The sequence below is a fragment of the Passer domesticus genome, chromosome 4 (assembly GCF_036417665.1).
Source record: "Passer domesticus isolate bPasDom1 chromosome 4, bPasDom1.hap1, whole genome shotgun sequence".
Taxonomy (NCBI): Eukaryota; Metazoa; Chordata; class Aves; order Passeriformes; family Passeridae; genus Passer; species Passer domesticus.
In genome coordinates this window covers 38,250,801-38,273,363 of record NC_087477.1, presented here as the reverse complement: position 1 = coordinate 38,273,363, position 22,563 = coordinate 38,250,801, and the positions used below count along the sequence as shown (strand labels likewise).

The 22,563-nt window shown below is 43.5% G+C and overlaps 2 long non-coding RNA genes across 2 annotated transcripts; one reads left to right on the top strand and one right to left on the bottom strand.

The window, feature by feature from the left end:
• Positions 1–574: 574 nt before the first annotated feature.
• LOC135299973 (uncharacterized) lies at positions 575–6,529 on the bottom strand. Its single transcript, XR_010361821.1, has 3 exons — positions 6,398–6,529; positions 6,184–6,328; positions 575–2,248 (listed from the first exon to the last, which is right to left on the bottom strand). It is a non-coding gene; the product is annotated as an uncharacterized LOC135299973 (long non-coding RNA).
• On the top strand, positions 5,181–6,287 carry LOC135299974 (uncharacterized). Its single transcript, XR_010361822.1, has 2 exons — positions 5,181–5,364; positions 6,203–6,287. It is a non-coding gene; the product is annotated as an uncharacterized LOC135299974 (long non-coding RNA).
• Positions 6,530–22,563: the final 16,034 nt, after the last annotated feature.

Genomic DNA, 22,563 nt, shown 5'->3' with positions numbered 1-22,563 from the left:
CATGACTACTGTGTCACTCCCAGCAGATCCCTATCAAATTCATATTTTTGTGCACAAAGATACAGAAGTATCACTTGGGTTTTTTTTCTTTTTGTGTACATCACATGCATCCGTGTGATGAGAGTGCATAACATACAGGTGCTTAAATGTCCTGACTGTACATGCTTACATTTTGGAAATCCTAATCTTTGCATCTGTGGTAAGAAACAGAATCCCTGTCCACCATGGTACCTTCTGTGCAGGGAGACCATGGGAGCAGAGCAGCACTTGCAGTGAGCCCTGCCAGCACTGTGCTGTCACTGATGGCACTGATTGCTCTGCAGCTCTGACTGCTCTCACCAGCCATTTTCTGGATAATCCTGTGTCTGATGTTCCCTGAACATCCCAGTTCCCCATCCCTCTGCCAGCTTGTGCAGACAGGCACCTCTGCTGAGTGATGGACACAGTCAGCTCTGCACAGCAAGAGCAGTTCATGGCGGGCTTTACTCCTACTCTTTAAGCTAAAGCAGGCTATAAAGGAAAAGCTTTGTTGTCCTGTATACACAAATCAATGAAGTGACTTGACATCTGTTGCAGGAGTAGCCAAAATCTGAGGCAAGAACCAAAGGGAGAAATGTTAGGGCTGCATCATCACCCTGCTGAACCCTCACCACTCCCTGCTGGCTTCCAGCCCCACAGCACCTTTCTGAGTAAAGAGAGCAGAGGTTGGAGGCAGGTGGAGTGAAGTGGGAAGCCCACAGTGGGGACACGTGGGGATGTGAGAGACCCTGGTGACCTTCCTGAGGGTCTAAAAATGAAACAGCAAGGAGAGGGAGTTGCACATATGGACTGGGAAGTGCTGCCCACCATCTTCAGTGTTATCACAGGGAGAGTGAAAAGGCAAATCATGTAGCAAAGCAGAAGGAGGTTTACAAGGTAGGTGCAGCTCAATAACTGGTTCAATAACCAAGCAGAAAAAAAACAGGATTTGAGCAGTATAGGATTGCTTCAGGCTTATGGCAGAAACTACATTTTCTTTCCTCCAGCTCTCTGTGCTTCTGACAGGTACCTGTGACAGTGTCTGTGCCCCCGAGCACAAAAGTCAGCTCTTCTTTCCTTTCTTCTGTCAAGGTGCTGTGGTTTACAGTGAGCTTGTGCTTGGAAGTCCCCAGCAGAATTAGTCATCCTGACATTCCACTAAACATGGGCTGCTGCTTAGCCAGAAAGATGATATCAGGATGAAAGAAATTGTGTCATGCTTGTCCAGCACTGAGTGGACACGCAGGCATGCATCACCACATGGCTCTAGCAGTGCTCTGTTTATTGTCATCCCAGCAAGAAGAAACATTTTCCTAAGCTGAGCACGTGCAGGAGCCAGCCACAGTGGAGGGGAGCGTGGAGCTGTAGCTGATGCTCTCCTGACAGCTTGTGCAGGGAACAGGGTCCAGCCCCACACTGATCCATGCTCTGTCCCTCGTGCACAGTGACTGCCTCGAAGACAAGGCTGAAGCACTTCACAAAGTTCACATTAAGGCCATGCAAGCAAACACAGATTCTACAGTGATGCTGGACTTGGCCAAGAAGCTTCTTGAGTCTTTGCCACATAGCTTAATGTCAAGATGCTGAATAAACATTCTTCATCCATTCTCCTCCAAGTAGCTTGGTGACCTCTGTGCTCCCTCAGAGTGATGTGCCCAGAAAATCCCTGCCAGAAACCCCCACATAAATGCCTTCAGTTGTGCTTGCTCTGCCCTCTTCCATCCCTTTGGAGGCCTGAGAACTTGTAAGGCAGCAAACCCTCACTGCTGCTCTGTCAGAAGCTCACCAGAGAAGGCTTAAAAGGGCCTATTTATACTGGCTTTCACAGCGATGGAGCAGGCTCTGTTGCCTAAATTACTGATCTGGGGGAGACAGATGAAGCCAGATGAATTCTGCTGGGGCACAGTGCTCTGTCTTGCCTCTCATCTACGCTGCTCTTCACATTTCCTCTCTGCTTTACACAGCTCCAGGTCCTGATGCTTCAACGATTTTGACAGCCTGTTCAGCCCAGGCTGAAATCCATTGCTTTGCATAACAGAGGAGGATTTTCTGTCCACCTGCACCAGTCCCCATCCCATTGTTGCCAGCTGCAGTTTGTAATCCAATGCTCAAATCCTTTCTGCTGCTGGTGGTCACTGTATTTCTTCATATTCTTCGTGCACCACCAGTGCAGCTCAGGTGCTGCCCCCAGCACGGCTGGCACCTCCACAGGGCGGGTGGTGAAGAAAATCTAACCACAGAAATGGCAGGCAGTGAAGTTAAAATAAAGGAAACAGTAATAGAAAATACTGGTTTTTGAACATTAGAATAATTTACTTTTGCTGAAAGGACCTTAAAGGTCACGTGTAAAGGAATTTTTTTGGTCAGTATTTTTTCCTTAAAAATTTTACTAGATGTGCCAGGGATGTGAGGTTTGTCCAATGCAATGCTGGCACTTGGGTACAAATGGTGCCACAAGAACTGATAGAACTGATAAGAGCATTTAAACCATTTTTCCTAAGTATTTGTTAGAGACAGCAAAAAACAAAAAAAAACCAGAAAAAAAAAAAAAAAAAAAAAAAACAAGAAAAAAAAAGAAAAAAAAACAGTTAACAAAGACTTTGCTGTTCACCTCTTCTGCTTTCTCACTACAGCTTTTCTTTCAACATGGCTTTATCCATGTAAGATAAACTAGCCTACAGAGGCTGATGAGCATTAAGGGTATCTGTCTGTAGGACAGGTGAGGTCACGGCTGTTTGGGGGTGCACTGTCTGTTTGGCAATGTTTTTTCTGCTATGTAATGGAGTCTTTGTCTAGGGAGATAAAAGCTGTTCAGGTCTGTTATCACTTCAGAGTGATAACACCCATCACTTGTGCATTCTGTGATGGCAACTCTGTACCATTTCAGTATTTAATTCACAGCTATTGACATCCATAGAGTTTTAGGCTTCAAGCATATCTCACGGAACTGTTGCTTCAGGTGGAGTTTTTGCAAGCCCCAAGCAGATCTGAACTCCTTTGTCCCATGTGGCAATCAGCATGATGCAGGCATGGGGCTTGAACCCACACACAGAAGCTGGAGGGTGAATCTGCAGGTGTGCTGGGCCTGGCATCCTCCAGCTGTGAGAAATACCCGCCTTGGGGTTCCTGGCCCTGTCTGTGGGCAGTGTCTCCCACAGAGGGGGTGCCAGTGCTCCCAGGGAGCTTGGAGAAGGTCCAGTCAGCCTTGGACCATGGGCTGACCACAAGGCCCGGTCTGTGGGCTACTCTTGGGTGGGGTTTCTGCCCCTCGGCTTGCCCCAGGCAGCTGCTGGTTCAGGTTGGCAGGAGAGGGCCTTGCCCAGCCATGCACAGTGCCTGGAGCTAGCAGATACAGTCTGGGGTGTGTGGCTGTTAATGAAAGTCATACAAGGACAGCGCTAATAACTTCACAGGGCAAATTTAAATCAGAAAAGGACAAAACACACAGGAAACTTGGCTTCTGAAAAACAGCTGCTGCTTTTAGCTGATGGAACATTCAAGAGAAGACTCCAGCTTAAGGTTTTGGTCTTATCTGAGGTCCTCTGTGAACTTCCACCCTGCTTTTGCAGCCAGCCCTGTCAGTACAAAGCCATCCAATGCAATACGCTGTGTGGGCCAGGAGAACAATTTGCATGAGTTAGAGAGTTTTAAGTATGAACTACACCGGTTTTAAGTATGAAAATTTCAGAATATCTGCTCCTATGCAATATATGCCTCTTTGAGAGAACACCTCTGAGCTGCTCTTTTCCCTGCTTTATCCCAGACTTATTTGAATTAAATCAGGACACCTGTTCCTTCAAGCAAAAGAAGAGCACAAGAAATGAGGTGTGGCAGCTGGCCAGGACCATTGCATGCATGCATAATGTTGGTGGCTTGTACAGATTTGCATCCAGAGGCTGGGAACACCTGGCTTGCTCCGTGTGAGGAAACCATGCAGAAATCCCAAGCAGGCAGCTACCATGGGCTTACACAGCCTTGGCACTGGGTAACCACTCTGTAACCACTTTGACCTCCCTTCACTAATTGTCCATTCCTGGTGCTGTGGGAGGTGGTGTGCAACACACAGCAAAACTCTGACACTCAGGGGCTGCTCACTTCTTGCACTGCCTTGACAAAATACTTCTCAGTCCCTGCTCTGCCACCCCATGGTGAGGCCTCGGTGTGTGCATCAGTAAATGAGGCAAAGGGCTTTTTCATGAGCAAAGGAAATTATTAATTTCTAGCAGGGGAGGAGGTAGCTGCTGTTTTAAGGCTGTGTACTGTCCTGGAGGGCAGCAGAAATGCCGCTGGCAGGTCCTGCATGATGCCCATGGGACTGGTGTGGGCTCCAGGCCACCACACAAAATGGCATAGCTCAGAGAGAGCGAGCTTGGCAAGGCAACTCTGCTTGGGATCCTCAGGAACAAAGACATCTCTGTCTTCTAAAATCATACAGCACCACAGGGAGGATTCGGTGAAGGAGCCAGCAAAAACTGGACAACAAAAAGGCTCCTTTCCCTTCCACCTCCCTCAGTAGGGTAATGCTAATGGACTGGAGGGTCTTAGGTTGGAAAATAAAAGCACTTAATGTCTACAAAATTAACTTCAGATGTAAAACAGAAAGAAAAAGTTGCTGGCGTTTGAAACAGGACAAGCTGGTTATCATCATTACCCAGCCAGATTTCCCCAGGTCTGTTTTTTATAACTGCAGATACTGCACATATGACCAAAAGCCTCTGCCACAGCTTGGCAATCCAGGACATGCCGTGATGTCTCTGGTACATCAGCACAGCCAGAGCCACCTGCTCAAACCTGAGTCCCAGAGAGGCTGGGCAGTCCCTGAGCTGGGCTCTCTGCCTGCCCAGGGCTGCTGGATGTGCATTGCTCCTTGGCAGGGAGAGCTTTCCACTCTTTTAAAGAAGCGAACTATAACCATGTACGCCACCATGAGATTTCCTGAAAAATCCCTTCACTGGGATTTCTTCTCCTGGGAAGCTGAGAAGCCTCAGAAAAGAATGAAAACAATAATTATCTAATTCTCTTCTCCTGTGTTTGCTACTTTGGAATGTTGTCTGGACATTGTTTAGCAACAGGTGCATGTTTGATTGGTTCCATGTGAATTGTGTTTTCTTAATGATCAATCACAGCAGTTGTGTCAAGGCTGTGTGTCAAGCAGTCACGAGTTTTTATTGTTCAATCTTGTTAAGCCTTCTGATGTATCCTTTCTCTATAGTTTATTATAGTTTTAGTATAACATTTCTTTTAATATAATATAATAATATAATAAATCAGCCTTCTAAGAAGATGGAGTCAGATTCATCTCTTCGCTCATCATGGGACCCTCACAAACACCACACATGTGCTTCAGTAAGTCCAAACTGTACAAGTGTCTCTTGAATTTTCAATTATTGCTCTCAACTGTGTGGAGTCTTTATAATTGTTGTGGGGTTGTTTTTTTGCGGGGTTGTTTTTTTTTTTTCTTTCTTAAACCCCTCTGTGTATAATAGTGGCAGTAAGAGGAACCAGGAGCTAACTTTGCTGCTCAAATTCTGTAGAAATCTAGAAAACTCAGCAAAAGTATGTGTGCATTTATATATATAAAATACCAACATTTTAACTGCAAAGGTCTCATAGGTGAATATTTGATGTATAGAACTTCCTGGAGTCATTTTCTTAAAAGACAGCAACTGAGCTTTTTTTCTTAAAATCAGGAGATTTTTAAAAGAACATATAACTTTCATTATGAATAACAGCTCACAGCTTGAAAGTATCCCATGCAAACTTTGAACTTGCAGTGTTACAAGCAGTGCTGTGAAATGGCAACCAACCATAAAGCAAGTTCAGAGAATACAGTTTTGTTCCTGATTCTGGCTTCAAAAAGGACTTGTATAACTTTGTATGCAGCGTACACTTGCCAGTTCTTCATGAATTCATTCTTCAGTGGGAAAGTTCTCAGCAGTCAAAAGCCCACAGTGCTGACAGCTGCCTGCAGAGTGAAGTGTGTATATCAGACCCCAGCAAGTTGGTAATTCTGCAGCTGACACTTTTTCATTTTGAAATTAAGCAATAATGCTTGAAGCAAATTGTTCTTTACTTGTACTGATAAACTCAGTCCTTCAGTATGGTAGACACGCTGGCTTTAAGATCTGTAATGTATTTTGGACCTTTGTTTTTGTAAATTCCTACCTGCTGCAATTCCACACAGGGCAGCCTGTTCCTGACTCATCCCCTTCTGAGCTGGAGTGAAGCACACCGGTCACTCTGGCTTTGAGTCCACTACTCTGAGAAAATCCTTCTCCTTGTGTAGCTCCTCTCTAATACACTGGCAAGCCTAAAAGAGGGAAAGAACATGAATTATTTTTCCAGAATGATGCCTGGTGAAAGAGTCACTTTAACTCACCACATGTCTGAGGAAACACAGCCACTTTGCTGCAACCAATGCCAGGTCTGCCAAAAGCTTGGGATGGCTGGGCACTTGTGTCCTCTCTGCTGCAAGACATAATTTCTGCAATTAGAAAATGTGAGTCTCAGGTGTGTCCCCAAACAAACCACAGAAATGGAAGCACTAAGAATAACAACAAGGACAGGCTTTGCACATGCAGCAGCCTATGGAGACGTGACTGTGGTATTGTACTGATGTACTGAACCAGTTCTTTTTCCAAACTCTCCATTCAGGATTATTTCCTTCCATTGCTTAATGACTGACTGCTTGGTGAGATGCCTCTAAGTGCTCGTGACTGGTCAGTTGTGAACCTGCTGTTAGCCACACTGTGTTTGTTGATAAGTTCTTTCCTTTCTATTTCCCCCCTGATTACACTGGGCTTAAGTGCAGCTACTGATGAGCTCGCAACATTGATGGTCCTGTTTTGTACTGATCCCAATCTTTACCCTCTCAATCAGTGTTAATTAGACAGGCAAAACTTCTATTTTTTGCTAAGATTGCCTAGATAAGACAGACACTATCTGGGTAAGGCAGTGGTAGTCATTCCACATGCCTCCAGAGTTTAAGCTACTTATTTAACTTTCTCAAAGTTCTGGCCAGGTATCTACAAGATATTTCTTTGTTTCATCATTTGTCACTCTTTTTGTTGGCATGCTCCAATTAGATCCCTTTCTCTGGTTCCAAAAAGTAAGATAATATTATCCACCACCTTTCAAAATCCTTCACAAGAGCTGCAAACGTGAACCTTCCAGGCCTGCTTGCTATTTGGTTGAGCTGTTCCACAGCAATAGTCATAAATTGTGCAAGAGGAATACAAATAGTTCTTCTTGAATTCACAAAGACTATTTATGCTGTTGAGCAATAAATACAGCTCTGTAGAGGGTGGAATAGTTAGAATTAAAAAATCAAGTTAAACTATAGACCTTTAAATTTAGAGAGTAGCATTAGTAAAGAATGACTCATCAGTTCTTTCTTTATGTCCACATTTACAGCTTGAGCTGAATGCTGCTATAATTAAATGGGAAAGCTTCCAAAACAAACATAAAGAAAGATCCAGGCAAACATACTTTTGTATTTTAGCTGAAGTTAATCTCCTCATTGGTCATGTCAATGGTAGAATGGGAGCCAGTGTTTTTCTTAAAAATTGATATTTCACCAGCAGGACTGGTATGAATTCTATGCTTTTGGGTAATTATTGCATCAGGACCCTTGAATATATTTTCAAAGACACAAAATGAAAATCTTGATGTCATAATTAGAGGGCAGGGGATTTGTGTGACCTACTGTCAAGGCATGAACCATCTTTTAACAAAGTTCTTGGCACTCATTACTTTACTCATGTTTCATGTGAATACAAATGCCCTCACTTAGGCTGACAGCTCTCCATTGGAGAGAAGTTAGAGGATGTGCACAAAAAATGCCTCAAAGAACCTCTCCTGATTTATGAGAGGCCATGCTGGTGTTAGCAGTCTCTGCTCTGAAATACAAAATTACCACAGATGCACTGTCCATCTGCAGACCCTCTACTGCTCTGCCTTTCTCTGTTTCTTCCAGTCCTCCCAAGGATGGGATTGGAGGGTCAAAGGCACTGTGTCTGCTGCAATCTGCCTGTTTACATGCTTAGCCAAGAGGGCAGTGGGTGCTGCGATGTCCTGTGATCCCACATTTGGATTGCACCTGCCTGACCAGTGACTGTTGCTCTTCACAAGTTCCTTCTCTCCAGAGAAGGTGTTTTGAGGGATGAGGGATTATTTACCGTCCTCCTACCAGCTGGACCTGAAAAATACAAGAATAACAGAATAAAATGTATGTAAAAGAATTTTTTCACCTTAAAAATTTCTGGAATCTGCCATTTCAGGAAAAATACTTCCCAGCTTTCATCACAAGCTTGGATCCTAAGCTAGTAGGTTTTCAACTTTCTCAGCTTGAAGTTTACAAGAAGCTTACTTTTGTTTTTGTGGTAACTCTTCTTCCCCTTCCTCTGGCATCAGAATTTAAAGGAAACTTAGAAAAAAAAATCTTTGTTTAAAATTCGAGGAAAAACTGTCTCTACTCCTGCTTGGAACAATCTTTATTCCCATGAAGGAAGCCATCAAGTAGCTCCTGGGATTTTCTTGCCAAAAGAGAGCATGACTGGGTGATCGGATAACCAGAGAGGTGACAGATCTGTAGACAAAGGACTCACTTCAAACAAAAAATACATGGAAGAAGTTGGCCTCCAAGACTTTTTTTTTTCCTGAGTTGCTTTCCAACTGAGAAATACCATGCCCTTCCCAGCTTCAGCTTCCTTTTTGGCAGGCAGCATGAAGGTGAAACCTGTGCCAGCCTTCCATCACCTGTTGGCAGCACATGGATTGTGCTGACCTGGATGAGCAGGTCAACACGAGTATGTGCCTTGGTGCTTGGAAGCTTTGCTTCTTGGTGCCCTGCCTGCAAGCAGAGCCTGTGTCACTGAGTCCCAGGGCAGGGAGGGCAGCAGCAGCAGCAGCAGCAGGGCCCCTCGCAGCCATGAGAGTCACTGTGGGCTGGAATAGCAGCCCTTGGTTTTATCAGCCAGTGCTTCTTCTCCCTAGAAATGCATTTTGCTGCTAAACGCCAGGCTAAAAGCAGAGAGCATCAATCCTAAAATCACGTTGTGCCTGGGTTTTCGCTGCTGCAGCTCAGGAGGAGATCCAGCTGAGCTCTGGGGGTTGTTGCCGTGGAGGAGTCAGGGTTTGCAGATAGAGAGAGAATTGGAGTGGCTTGAGCAGGCCAGCTTGCAAGGGGGGACAAGCAAGCCCATGCAGAAGCCTCTGGAGTAGGCATCAAATGGGCTTTAGTTTGTCTGCTCTGATCTAATTTCTTACTCTGTCTCATCATACTCAGTCACAGGACAGAGGAAAGACTTCCTCAGGATCTGGAAAGAGATTGTCATATGTTTGCATTTGTACAAACATTCAAGTAGGTAAAGGGACTTTCGTGTGAAAAGTCAGCCGTGATGGAAGAAAATATGGATACTCCCTGGGAGCACAGCAGGGAAGGAGTATTTTCTCTCATATGTTCCTTTTCTTCCTTCACATGTAAGCCTACCTGAGGTTTTCTGCATAGAATCTGAAGGAAAGAAAAAGAAACAAATTTCCACCAGGACTGGGATTTGATGAAGCTGTCCTGTGAGGGTGTGGGTGAGGTGTAATTCTGAGCAGGTGTCCACCAGGCAGCCATGGCTCCCTGTGGCCCATGAGCAAAGCTCACTGTAAGGCATGTGCAAAAACTGGGAGAGACAATGACTGACAGGGTACCTGGCTGCTTAATGCTGTGTAGCTTCCAGGGTAACAATACCTGTTTGACAACCCTCTCAGTCACTCTAATAAGGGGGAAAACGTCCCAGTCCCAAAAACTCCTGCTTTCTGAACAACAGAGCTGAGATCAGGTTGGAACTAGGAAATGACTGCAAATGAGTGAATAACAAATATCCGTGACAAAACACATATCGTGGTAAGAAACTGAATGTCTCTGGAGCTTTCTTTAATCATCCACATACATAGCCCTCAAGATGAGCTCAGGGGACATTTCAAGAGAAAAGGATCTTTAAAATCTTTATTTTACCCTGCCATGGAAATTAAAAATGAAAACCAATGGATGATGTACGCTGCAGTTCTGGACTCCTGCCTTACACAGCCTTGTGGCCACCTGAAGGCTCTCCCCAGGAAAGGTGGGAAGCACCATCTGAACAGCAGTGCAGCCACAGCCCTGCTCTGTCGCAGCAGCACATGTCTGACCTGTCTGAAATGCAAAAGAAAGCTCAAAAGTAATTTGGATACTCCGTGGGACACCAGCCTGTGTGTAGAGATCCTGCTAAAAGTAATGTGGGCCTGAAAAGTCACAGCTGCTCTGTTGTTGTTTTCCACAAGTCCAAGACTCCTGAATTTGCTAATCAGGCTGCTTCACTACCTAGTAAAACATCAGTCCCTTGAATAAAAATTTACAGCCTTCAAATTAAAAAAAAAAAGTCATGTTACTCCTCCTGTCTACAGACTTCTCTTAACAGAGTTATCAGATGTTCTGCTGGAAAAAAAGGGGTAACTAAACTGATTTCCCTCTCTAAATCTTCATGTAACAATACAAGGTGACAAGCACTGAACAGGACAAATTCAGAGAACAGAACCAGGTGAGGGCTGGCTCAGTGCTACTTGTCCCACAGTTCCCCTAAGTAGTTTTGATTTCCATTCTTTTACACATGTTAACTAGATGCTTCCTGCTGGATAGTTTAATTTGATTCTAGGAAAACTAGAGAGAATTTGCAATGGAGAGCCTGGTGGATCTGGTTTTCCCATGTAAATGACCATAGTTCACATTCCTGGTCCCATAAAAATATTTTGTATATAAAATGGAAGGCAGGAGCTGGGAAGAAAACCTGCTCTGTTTGCTGTTTCTTCAATTAGTAGACCTGGTCTGATTGATGAACAGGTGATAAGAGAGGCCTTCCCTTATCAATGCTGATATAAATCAAGGAGAGCAGGGTGTGGAAGCAGCATTTCCCACACCTTTGGGAAAGCCCAGCCCAACAGCCATGCTCTCACCCTGCTCAGTCACACCAACAGCCCTGTGCTGCCTTTCTTTGACAGATGGATCAGACAGGTGGGAGTACCAGAATTCCTCTCTGGTGCCCCTGAGGAGATGGATCACCTGGCAGAGCTCTGGCATGGGAAGCACCCCTGGTGCCACCCCAGCCAGCATCCTTGGCCCATTAAGGAAAAGGGCAGTAGGACGTGGAAAAAGTGTGGCCTGCTTGCCCCTAAGGGGGCTGATAAAACCATTCTCCAGAGACAAACACAAGCATTTAGAGCACCAAAGGGATGACTGCATGTCGGGACCCAGGACATCTCTGGATGCCCTGGATGTCTCAGAGCCCTGGCAGGGGCTCGGAGACCCTGGCAGGAAGCCAAAGACACCTGAATGTGAGGAAATGAGAGAATTTCAGGCCTGAATGGTGAGGGGATAATATTCACTTGATAAAATTTGAATTATAATGCACTGTACAGGGGGGTTTTATATGTTGTACAGGGGGGTCTAGAATTCTGTGCATAGGTCACGAGTCCCAAGATGGAGGGATTTGGGCGTGCCCTGTCCTTCTTCTTTCTTCTCCTTGGCATCCATGTTCAGGATGATGTTGGCATGTGTGGATTGGTTCATAGAGAAAGTGCACTTGCCAACAAGGGTGAAAAGTATTGGAAATAGAAGGTAAATATCTTATACGTAGTTTTTACTATAAAAGAGACAACCGCCCCGTGGGCGGGAGAGAGTGCCCTTGGCTGTCTTGCTGATCAGACCTCGGCTGGACAGACAGAAAAACTTTGTAGATAAGGAACAATAAACTCAACTGAAGACCAAAAGCAAGAGTCCAGACTCCTTCTTCAAAGCGCGGCCTGCCCAGAACCACCTTTTCCCGTGCTGGGCAGAGACCACTGGCAGCCGACCCCAGCAACTGCAAGCCAAGGTAAGCTGTATCAGCTTAGAGCTGGCAGCATGGTGAAACAGTCTCAGGTGTGTCAGTCAGGTCCCTCCGTGACTCCTGCTGAATCTGTGCATTTCAGATGCACATTCTCACTCCCACCTGTTGTCCCTTTCCTCCCTGCTCCCTTCTCACTCCTCCTACCCGCTGGCCCAGGCAAGCAGAGCAGGGGATGATTGCACATGGATGGTAGATGGGTCAACCCAGCAGTTCTCTTCTTTTGTCAGATGCGTGAAACAACATTTCAGACATCACTTGTGATTTTGAGTTAATCTTCCTAACCCACAAACTGTGAACTAGCCCCAGGGTTTTACCTACATTAAATGTGGTGCTTATGTGATTTGGGGGAATGTTTGACACAGCAGGAGGTGTTCACATAAATAATACAGGCCGGCCAGAAAGTCAGTGGGGAACTACTCACCCAATGCAAATTGGCAAAGATGGGCAGCATCCCCTCGAGAAGACTCAAAATTAAATTGAGGCAAAAAGCTAATCTTGTTTCCATTCACTAGGACTAAGTGCTCCAGTGTCACTTTGTGTCTTAAGAAAATTTTTTAGACTTCTTATTACTTCATTGATCAATGTTACACACAGCTGTTAATAAGGGCTTGTCAAGGTTTGTCCTTGAAGGAGCCACCCAGAAAGTCAGCAGCCCAAAGGGACAGAGTTGCCCTTAGGCAATGGTGAAGACAGAAGTGGTCTAATCCTCTGGGGCTGTAATCCTGCACACCCACTGAGGCTGGAATAAATGTGGGGATGGGCAGTGTGAGGAGCAAACAGAGGCTCTGACTAGAACTTGGCCTCCAAGTGAGCATGAGTTCATCTCGCAGCAGGGAACCAGCTAGCACAAATTGCTGTCCTGTGTTTCCCTTGCTTTCTATAGCAGAGGTGAGCAGTTATGCAATGGTGTAAGGAATTTTAGCAGGATTAAATAATTTTTTTCTGAATTGGGAGAGTGATCTTTGATCTTTCCCTCTGCAGAAAGGATCTGTACAAGCACAGTGAGCACGTGGACTAGCACGAATGGCTTGCATTGCTGTTAGGCAATACATCAGCCAGGAGACCAACCTCCTGAGAAGTTAAAAACTTAATTTCTGCAGGTCTATGCTTTGCCCCAAGAAGAACTGTCAGTATCAATTTTTTTTTGCTTCAACTCACAAAACCAGGAGACCTTTCAGTATCTTCTTTCCTTCTCATTTTCCTTCTTCTCCTTTCTGAGGAGTCTTTGTTTGTCTCACACATCTTGCAATGTTGTTAAGGCCAGAACAAAGTAGAGCAAATCAATCATTTCCTCGTCTTTAATGAGGTGATCAAAGAAAGAATGAACATACACAATCAAAGCAAAGTGGATGCTCAGAGCTTTCAACAAGACAGACTCTTGTTTGGGAATAGAAGGCCCTCTTTTTCTTTCTTATGATGCAGTTACTTATTTTCCAGGAATCTGACATAAAGTATATTGAAGCAAATATATCTTTCCTAACAGCCTGACTACCACAAGGATTTTCAGCATCTACACTAAAAAAAACAAAGCACTACATTATTGATCCAAAAAATTGCTTTAAATGGCAATGCTAAAAACTGTCAAAAGAATCCTATGACAATTCACTCAATTGCAGTTTAGACTATAAAAATCTTGCCAAGAAAGATCAAAGAGCATTACTAGAACTAAATTCACAGCATTAACTAGAGTATCTATGTGTAAAACACAGCAAACTAAATGGTTTGTTATCCTTTTATTTTTAATGCAGAGTGAAAGAGTGAGAAAGAGGAGGAGCTCTGCCTCCAAGGGCTATCCACTCCCTGCTATTACTCCTAGCAGATGTGCATTGCTGTGGGAGTTTGGTGGGTAATCTGGGGCAGTGGTAATGGGGGCTTCAATTTTAATCCAGCCAGGCAGCACAGAGCAACATCACACTGCAGGGCTGCACCAGCTCAGCCAGGCTCTGGGCATGTATTCCTCAATCCTTCCTCTGCCAGTGTCTTTGCTCTCAGTGCAGGCCTGGAGGGGGGTGTTGTATTTACAGGATCCCCATGGCAGGGAAGAATGATGAGTCAGACTCCATGTTCTCAGAAGGCTAATTTATTATTTTATAATACTGTATTATACTAAAAAATACTATACTAAAGAATACAGAAAGGATACTTACTGAATGCTAAAAAGATAATAATGAAAACTCGTGATTCTCTCCAGAGTCCCGACACATCTTGGCACTGATTGGCGATTGAGTCCAAACAACTCACACCAGAATCCAATGAAACAATCACCATGGGCAAACAATCTCCAAACACATTCCACATGAGCAAACCAGAGGAGAAACAAATGAGATAAAAATTGTTTTCCTTTTTCTCTGAGGCTTCTCAGGAGAAAAATCCTGGGTGAAGGGATTTTTCAGAGAATGTGAATGCCACAGTGGGGGCTTTAGTCAAAAGGGACTTTCTGGCCCTAGGCACACTCTGCCAGAAAACCTTGAGGTGCTGGAGATGCCTCCTGCCTGCATTGAAGTAGCATTTGCAAGCCTCATCTAAGATGTAGGGTTGGTTGGGCTTTGCTACAAGGTGGTCAGGTCTTTAGTTGCCCAAATGTAGGCTGTGTAGTTTTACATAAAACTTTGAGGGTAGGCCATTCTCACAGTTGCATCCTTTCAACACCTTTTTTTTTACCCCTTGTCAACACACCAAGACATAACACAGCCTGAGCTCTTCTCTTAATTCACTGAATAATTTTTCCGTTAGAGTATCAAACCACAAAAACAGCTTATAGGAAATCTTGGCAAAGTCACTACTCAGTGTGATAAAGAGCAAACAAGGATCAGTGGTTTGCTCCTCTCCCTAGGTTACAGATTAATTCTGAATGATTAACTACTTATGTATCAGCTGAGATTTGATTTTTTTTTTAATAGTGATCCACTTCCTTTAATTCTTTACAAACTTGTTCTGGGGATAAGCAGAAATTTTCAGGGGCAGCAAGAACTTGTAATATTTCAGTGTCTTTCAGTGAAAATGACTGGACACAGCAGAACATCTTTGTCCATTTTGTCATATAATTTCAAAACTTGTGAAATATCCTTCACATGGCTTTTTCTGAAGCATGCAAACCACAGAGCATCTCTTTCTCTGGAGGAAACTAATCCTGTTTTCAGACACAAACATGCACATATATGCAAGTTGCTATTTGGCTGTTCATTTCATGGCATGTACAAAGGCTTTTTGGGGGGACATTTTTCTCCACTCACACTCATAAGCTAAAATGAAATCATGTTTCTTGATCCTGATTCTTCATAAATCAGAAAACCCCACAGTTTCAGTGATGCTGATTTGCAAACCCACCATTGTGAGGAAGAAAGTTCTTTTCTAAGACAGATGCATGGCTTGACCTTTGGGCTCATCTATAATATCTCAAAGCATCCACAGGCTGAGTGAAGGATTCACAGCTCACACTGTCTCAAGGTGAGACATAGGGTAGTGGGAAGAGGAGATGAGTACTGCAATGTGTACTGTAGGCATGGCTGTGCTGTGGTGCTTCCATCACTGGAAGTACTGAAGAATGTATTAGGAAGATACAACATGACAATAGAATACAATATTTTTATAAAGGTAGTTGTTCTTATCCTGGAGCAGAAAGAATCAGGCAAGCTACTGGATTTCTTTTCAGCCCTGTCCTGCTATGATTTTAATTCAATCCTCAATGGGTTTTCCTCAATTATTTTTTTCCAAGCTAGAGCTGTACAAAGTGTTTGCTAAGAAACATAAAACTCACAATTACCAAGTTGTATGGTCAGTAGTAAAGCTGTAAGAGTTCACTTTCTAAACAGAAACAGATGGGTTTTATTCCAGAGGATTATATATGGCCAAGAAACTGTACTTAACTTGCAGGAAAAGGACAAAAGAAGTCCTCAAGCAGCTACTAGGCAAAATGGCATTAGAAGCATAATCAATCTTTCTGTCATATACAGCAAATGATAGAAAAACTGTAACTCTTTTAAAAGCAACTGGTATTTTTCCAGTGGTCACCCTTGGCCAGTGATGATGGCAGAATTTACATGGATTTTCAATAGCAAGGACTGGGGCTTAGTGGTCAAAAATGAGGCCATAAGTTTTGTTTATTCACTGAGGCCCTGCTTGCAGAAATAACCAACTTTTATTTCATGGGGTTTTAATTTTCCATATGTAGGAATTAACTTAACTATCAAACAGGACATGTCAGAGCCACAAATACAGCTTTTGTTTTGTTATAAAGGTTCAATTCTAGGTGCTGCATGACTGTAATTCTAAAACATTTTGAGGTTTTATATAATTACTTTTTCTAAGATCATATCACTGCTCCTACTTTTCATCAGTGTGAGCATATTTTATAGCAATTTTTGAAACATCCTATGACTGGGAAGGTGGAGTGACGACAGGGGAATATTTTGTTTACATACATAACAATACTGCACCGGGTGAGTGGTCCAGGCACAAATAAAAATGGGAAATGTCTCCTGCACGGCAAATTTAATGCAAAAAAAACCCTCTGCTGTGTTTACGTCCGAGATACTGTAAGTGGGTTCTGGCCAGGCTGCTGTGTCCTGCGGCAGGAGCGCTGGTCCCTGCGTTGGCTCTCTCTCCTCTGTGTGAAAGCCCCCTCTGCTGGAAACGGTGCAGCATCAAAGCACCTCATCATCCCACTTCCTCCCCAGAAATGGGCCAGTCAGCAAAGCAATTCTCCATCAGCTGTCCCTCCTGCAGGGAGCCCTTTCCCTGGCTGATGCCGTGCAGTCACAGGAGTGGTTTTCCAAAATACAGCGTGCCTGGATGAACACACACCTTACCTGTCCCACACGTGAGGTGCACAGAAGGCCTTTTGTCCCAAGTGTGGAGGTCTCCTGAGCTTTAGACTGTTTCCTGATATCTTGTCAAGGCAGCTCTTACCTTATGCCATTCCCCAAGAGATGTTTTGTGCTGCCAATCCTTTCATCTTTATGGAGAGGATCCTCTTAATACTGAGGAACGTCTAAACTGGGAGAGATGTTGGAAGGTTGAAGAGTGAAACCGAAGTGTCCCAGTGAATTGAGCAGACTGCTCTGATACCTTGAAATCACTCAGTATCAGAGAAGTCCTGGAGCAAAAGTAAAGATTTTTATTTTCCTGAACATGGTGTTAAAGAGATAAAGAAATAAATTTTACTCGGTACCGAGAGAGCAAGAAATGAATGTGCTGCACTCGGGCTTCCCTGCTCTAATTTAGCTGACTGTTGTCTATGTCCCCTTCACTCACGAGCCACTGGAGAAAAAGGAACTCCACAGCTACCTTTGATATATTCTTATGACTACCTGACTCTTTGGATAAGCACCATCATTGAGAGCTGTCCACTTTCAGCTTGATCTTGACTCCAACAAAAGCTTCCCAGCTGCCCCTTCTCCTTGCTATTGCCATGCCCAATATCTGAGCTGCACCCAGGGATGACCCTGTCCAGGGTCAATAATGCATTAGGACATCAGTCAATATGGCTTTTGTCAATGAGCTGCTGTCTACAGCAGGAGAGCCTTTTAACATGCAGGAGGGCGAAGAGCTGTGGGTGCTTGCTGGACAAAACGGAATGCTGTTACCACCTGACTTCACAATAAACCAAGTTATGCTGTGTTGCCAGTGTGAACTTTCCTGCCAGGCACTTCTGCTTAAGCAGTTAACAATGGCACAAATCTGTGGGTTCAGCATCCAGGCTGGCTATAACAAAGTCATTTATACAACCAATGTGGGGTTCCTTCTGGCATCTGGTGACAGGGGTTTCAAGTTTCAAAACTAACAAAATGGATTACCTTCACCATGTGGTGTTTTATAACACATGCTGAAAATGACATTTAACACAAGCTTGTAAGTGAGAGGCAGTGATGCAGCCACTCACTCTGCCTTGATGGAGACTAAACATGACAGCAACTCAAATAAACACGGGGACTATCATTAGTTTGCAATGAATCTCTCTCACACATGGCTTGCTGGAGCTGTGTGACAGCATCTCACAAAGACAAAAACAGAGAAAGCATCCCCAGTGAGCAGAGGGAAGAACTGGAGGGGAAAAGTCCACAAACCACTGAGAGGTGAGAGTAAAAAGCAGCTGAAACACATGACAGAGGAGAAAGGAGCCCTGTAATTCTGTGATGACTCAAGCGAAAATCATGTGAGCCAAAATACTCAAGGAAAGGCTCACAATTACATTTTTGCAAGTGGAGTAGAGCAATAAATGTAACCAACATTTTCAGTACAGATAAAAATGGAAGAGGCATTAAGAAGTGGTAGAAGAGAGAGTGGTAGAAGAGAGAGTGGAAGAGGTGGCAGAGTTTCATGGAAGAGTATCACAGGGCTGGAGAAGGAGCAGTCTCTAAAGGGGTCCAAAATACTCACTGTGAATCAGCACACCTGGAAAGCAATGAAACTAAATAATGCTCATTTCTTTTGGAAAAACACATTTTAAATAAGTATATTAATCTGAGCCCCCAAAATTACTTATTTTCTGGAATGTGTGTTGCATGTGGGCAAACTGTTAGGTAATGACACTCACCCTCCTGCCTCAAACATGCTTCTGTCATAACACATTCTCTTCCTGATTCCACCACCTGTAAAATGAGAATAGTAGTACTATCCCGCTCTAGCAGACCTTCTCAAAGATAAATACTCACTCTGCTATTGCAAGGGCTCAGGTGCAGTGGTTCATCTCCTGAAAGAGATGAACACAGAGCAGTCTTGGCCTTCTGCTCCAAACATGAATATCCTACCCCTCTGAGCCAAAATAACAGGCAGTGTTTGCTGCTTTGCTGCTGTAGCCACAGTCTGTCCCTGGTGGCCAATCTTTGAACTCATGTGGAAATCACACAGATCAGTAAAACCCACTTCAAAGTTTACTTTTAAAGTTCACCAAATTTCCGACAAAAAAACCCCCACAAATCTTGGTCAGCAGTGTTAGCTAACACAATATTTCCAAAGTTTCCTCTTTCAATCTCTTGAAACAGGAGACAATAGAAATATCTGGCAGAAGAGGGTAAGATCAAAGTTTTCACAACGCATCTCCTTGACATCCAGAGGTTCTGCTGAGGTCTGAAACAATGTAGTTAACTTTACCCTTTTGTCTTCTGTCTCCTTCTCCCTATGCTCTCCATAAAATTGGCTTTTTCAACCCCTCCAAGCAATTCCTTGCTTGGACCAAGGTTGTGTCAAAGGGATCTCATCCATAGTCATCATCTCAATTCAGCCATGTGGAAATGGCTCTTGCATTTCTGAGCTTCCACCTACTTGAAGTTTAAAACTTCACAGTTACAGCTCTGTGTAATTTTTGATCAGTTTAAATTTTCTCTTTCATCCACAACTGGAGCTGGAAAAACTGATTCTCAACAAATAACACATCCTATGACATAAGAGTCTCTTTCCATCTGCAGAATATCCGAGAACAATTGTAATTTTCTCAAATGTATTTTGTTTTCTACAACTGCCAAAAGAATTGTTTAGTTCTGTAAAACTCTAGTTACAAACACCATTCTGTAAACATCTATGCAACTGTTTAATTTACCAATTACTTCAACAAGTCAATTCATAATTATCTACTAAGTCAGCGTGCAAAGAAATACTTAATGTTCCAGTCTGAGGTTTGCTCAGCTGTTATTGGCCATGTTTGGGACTGCTTCCAGCCCTTGGCTGAGAGAGCAAAAATAACTGTGCAGCTTATATGTATTTCTGTTTCACTGAATACTTTTGCATTTAGAGCTTGAATGTAGCTCCTCTCAGATATTCCAGATTAAGTTTTGTACCAAAGAACAGACAAAACCAGACATAAAGTAGCGCCAAAATTCACTCAAATGTTAATTCATAGCAAACATATTGTTGCAATACTGACTTTCAAGCATACTCCTATACACCCTCAGTGAGCAACAAGGAGCCCCATAGACAGTGCTAAGGTCAAAGGCTTTATGATTAAATTACAGTGTTTATGGCACACTCCTTCAGAGAGAATAGGAAGGCTTGTTAACAGGTTCATAAATCCAGGTGTAAAGATTAACCCAGTCATCCAGGCCTACATGTCATTACTGAATGTATATGTTTCTGGAAGATGGTAAATAACAACACTTGTGTTTACTGTTATGTGCTGAATGCAAACTGGAGTCATCTTTTCCCTTTGTATTACAGGATATGTAATAAATCCTGAAAAGCTATCAGCATTCTTTTACAGCGTGCTTCAAAAGAGCTTTTATTCTTCTGGGTCAGTTTGAACAGTTCCTGGATTCCTGATTATACTGAGTGGTGAGCAAAACCAACACATGAAGAAACCAGCTCTCTGTGTTAGCTTGCTACAGAACTTGCCTTCACACTTATCTGAAGTGGCAGCCCCTCTGGGTATGCACTCCTTACTGCCCTTCATTTAAATGCTACAGTTTCTTTTTTAAATGCACTTATTTTGAACAGAAGACTAAACAACTGTTATATCCTAATTTAATCCATGTAAAACCTCACATCTAAAAGGCTTGGACAATAAAATGAAAGGAGATGTTAACACTGAGTACAAGTGCCCATAACCAGACTCCAGCACACAATTATCTTACAAATAAAAACTACATGACAAGCTTCCAATGGAGTTTGGAGCTTTGTTCCTGATTTTTCTGCAAGATACTCTGAAAACCAGAGACATTGAACCCCTTGGCAATTTAGAGCTTGTTTTATCAGAGCTATAGTTAACTTCTGATTGTTCCTGAACAGATTTCCCAGATTGCAGCTCAGTGGGCTCCTGCTTTCCTGAAAGAGTTCTTTGGCTACCACACAGAGCCCAGCACAAATCTTCAACTTTTCCTGCAGGAAAAAGAACCTCTTTCTCAATCAAACTCTCCAAATCCCCTTTTCCTTCCCCCAGTTACACATTTCTGTACAGAAATTAAATCTGTTCTTTATCTCTTTACCTTCACGCCTGCCACATCCAAACAATAGTTCTCATTTCTATTCATTTTTGTTTTTGTGAAAGAAGTTTTGTGAAACTTCTTCCCAATTGATAATTTGGGGAGAATATAAAGCAAAGCAATGTAGATACTTCTTTTCCCAAACAGGAAAAAAAATTGTGCAAATCCCCTAACATATTCAATGGTGTTGTTAGGCATTTTCTCTAATATATAGTCATTATTGTCAAATTCTCCCAACATGTCCCCAAAAAGGATTAATATGAGCTTTAGGAGAAACACCAAACAGGTTTTTAAGTACATACAAATTAGTTCACATCTTTGTTTAGTGACACTGTCAGGCAGCAGTACAGGTTTGGCTTTTAATAACATCTTATTTTACAGCTCCAAAGGAAATTTAAGCTCCCTGGATTGGCAACTTGCACTTGTGCATTTTGACATGATCATTGCCAAGACCAGGAACTGCGAAAGTGAAAGTGAAAATAAGGGACAAAGCAGTGTAAAGCCAGTGGGGAACTCACCTGAGATGCCCCAGCTTTTATGATGCTCCGTCCATCTGCTGCCTTGGCACAAAGTTTCTCGTGCTCAAGCTGTCTGTCAGGAGCTAGACAACAAATAGACATCATCTCAATAACAGTGGTTCACAAATTATTTTCCTTCTGACTCCCCACATGGAAAACCACCTGCTGGAAGAGAGCCTGTTCCATTCCCTTGCCCAGCAGTTCCCACAGGCTCTGACCTGCCCCTGTCAGCTCCTTCGTACACTTTGAGAAGTTGAAAAGAGTTGGAGACCAGGTGGACTCCACTTGCATTCAGGGAGCTGAACTCTGGTTTTGCTCATGCTCTCTGGCACATGTGCCCTGACACAGTCCAAGATCTTGTTGTCCTGGTGATTCGTGCAGGGACCTGCTGGAGGCTGTCACAGCTCCTTTCTCTCCTGTGCATTGAGGTTTCCATCGCTTGGAAACAAGGTGCCAGCAGTAGCAGTAGGCGCAGGTGTCACTGAGTGAGGGTGACGTGTTTGGCCAAGGCAAGCAAGTGACCTGGGACCTGGGAATTGATCCCAGTTTAGACACAAATCCTGGTATCATGTGTTATTTTTTCCACCGTGTCAATTTGTGGAAGCTTCTGCACAACAGGAAGCAATGAAAAAGTGCACCAGGAAGTCTGCAGAAACAGCCAGACCTTTGAAAGTTTGGCATTTTAGCTTTAGGCAGAGGACACTGAGGACAAGGAGAGAAGGACAGAGGAGAGCTGATGCTGGCACCATCCACCAGAGTACTACCGAGCCCCAAATGTCAGAATCCACCCAGCTTTAGTAAATGCAGCCGCAGAGAAAAGCAGGTTGCACAGGTGGATCTCAGTGCCTTTCTGCACTCACAAGCATTACTCTCCAAATGCCTCAGGTGTCCTATTCAAAATTACAACTAATGTTTCTCTCTAGCCAGGATTCATTAGGATCAGTGAAACATTTAAGGGTTTGGGAAGAAGTTTTTTCTTTAAAATATGGCCAATAATATTACACACTGTGCTATTATTCCTCTAAGAAACACATCTAAAATACATTTAGTGATGTAGAAAGGTTTCTGGATGACCTGTGTGCTTCCAGAAACTTCAGAATGGCTCAGACAGCAAAGGCTATGAGACGGCTCCACTCCATTAATGGAAGTCCTGCTCCATTAATTTTGGTCTCACTTTTTTTGGGCAATAGTTTTACCAAGACA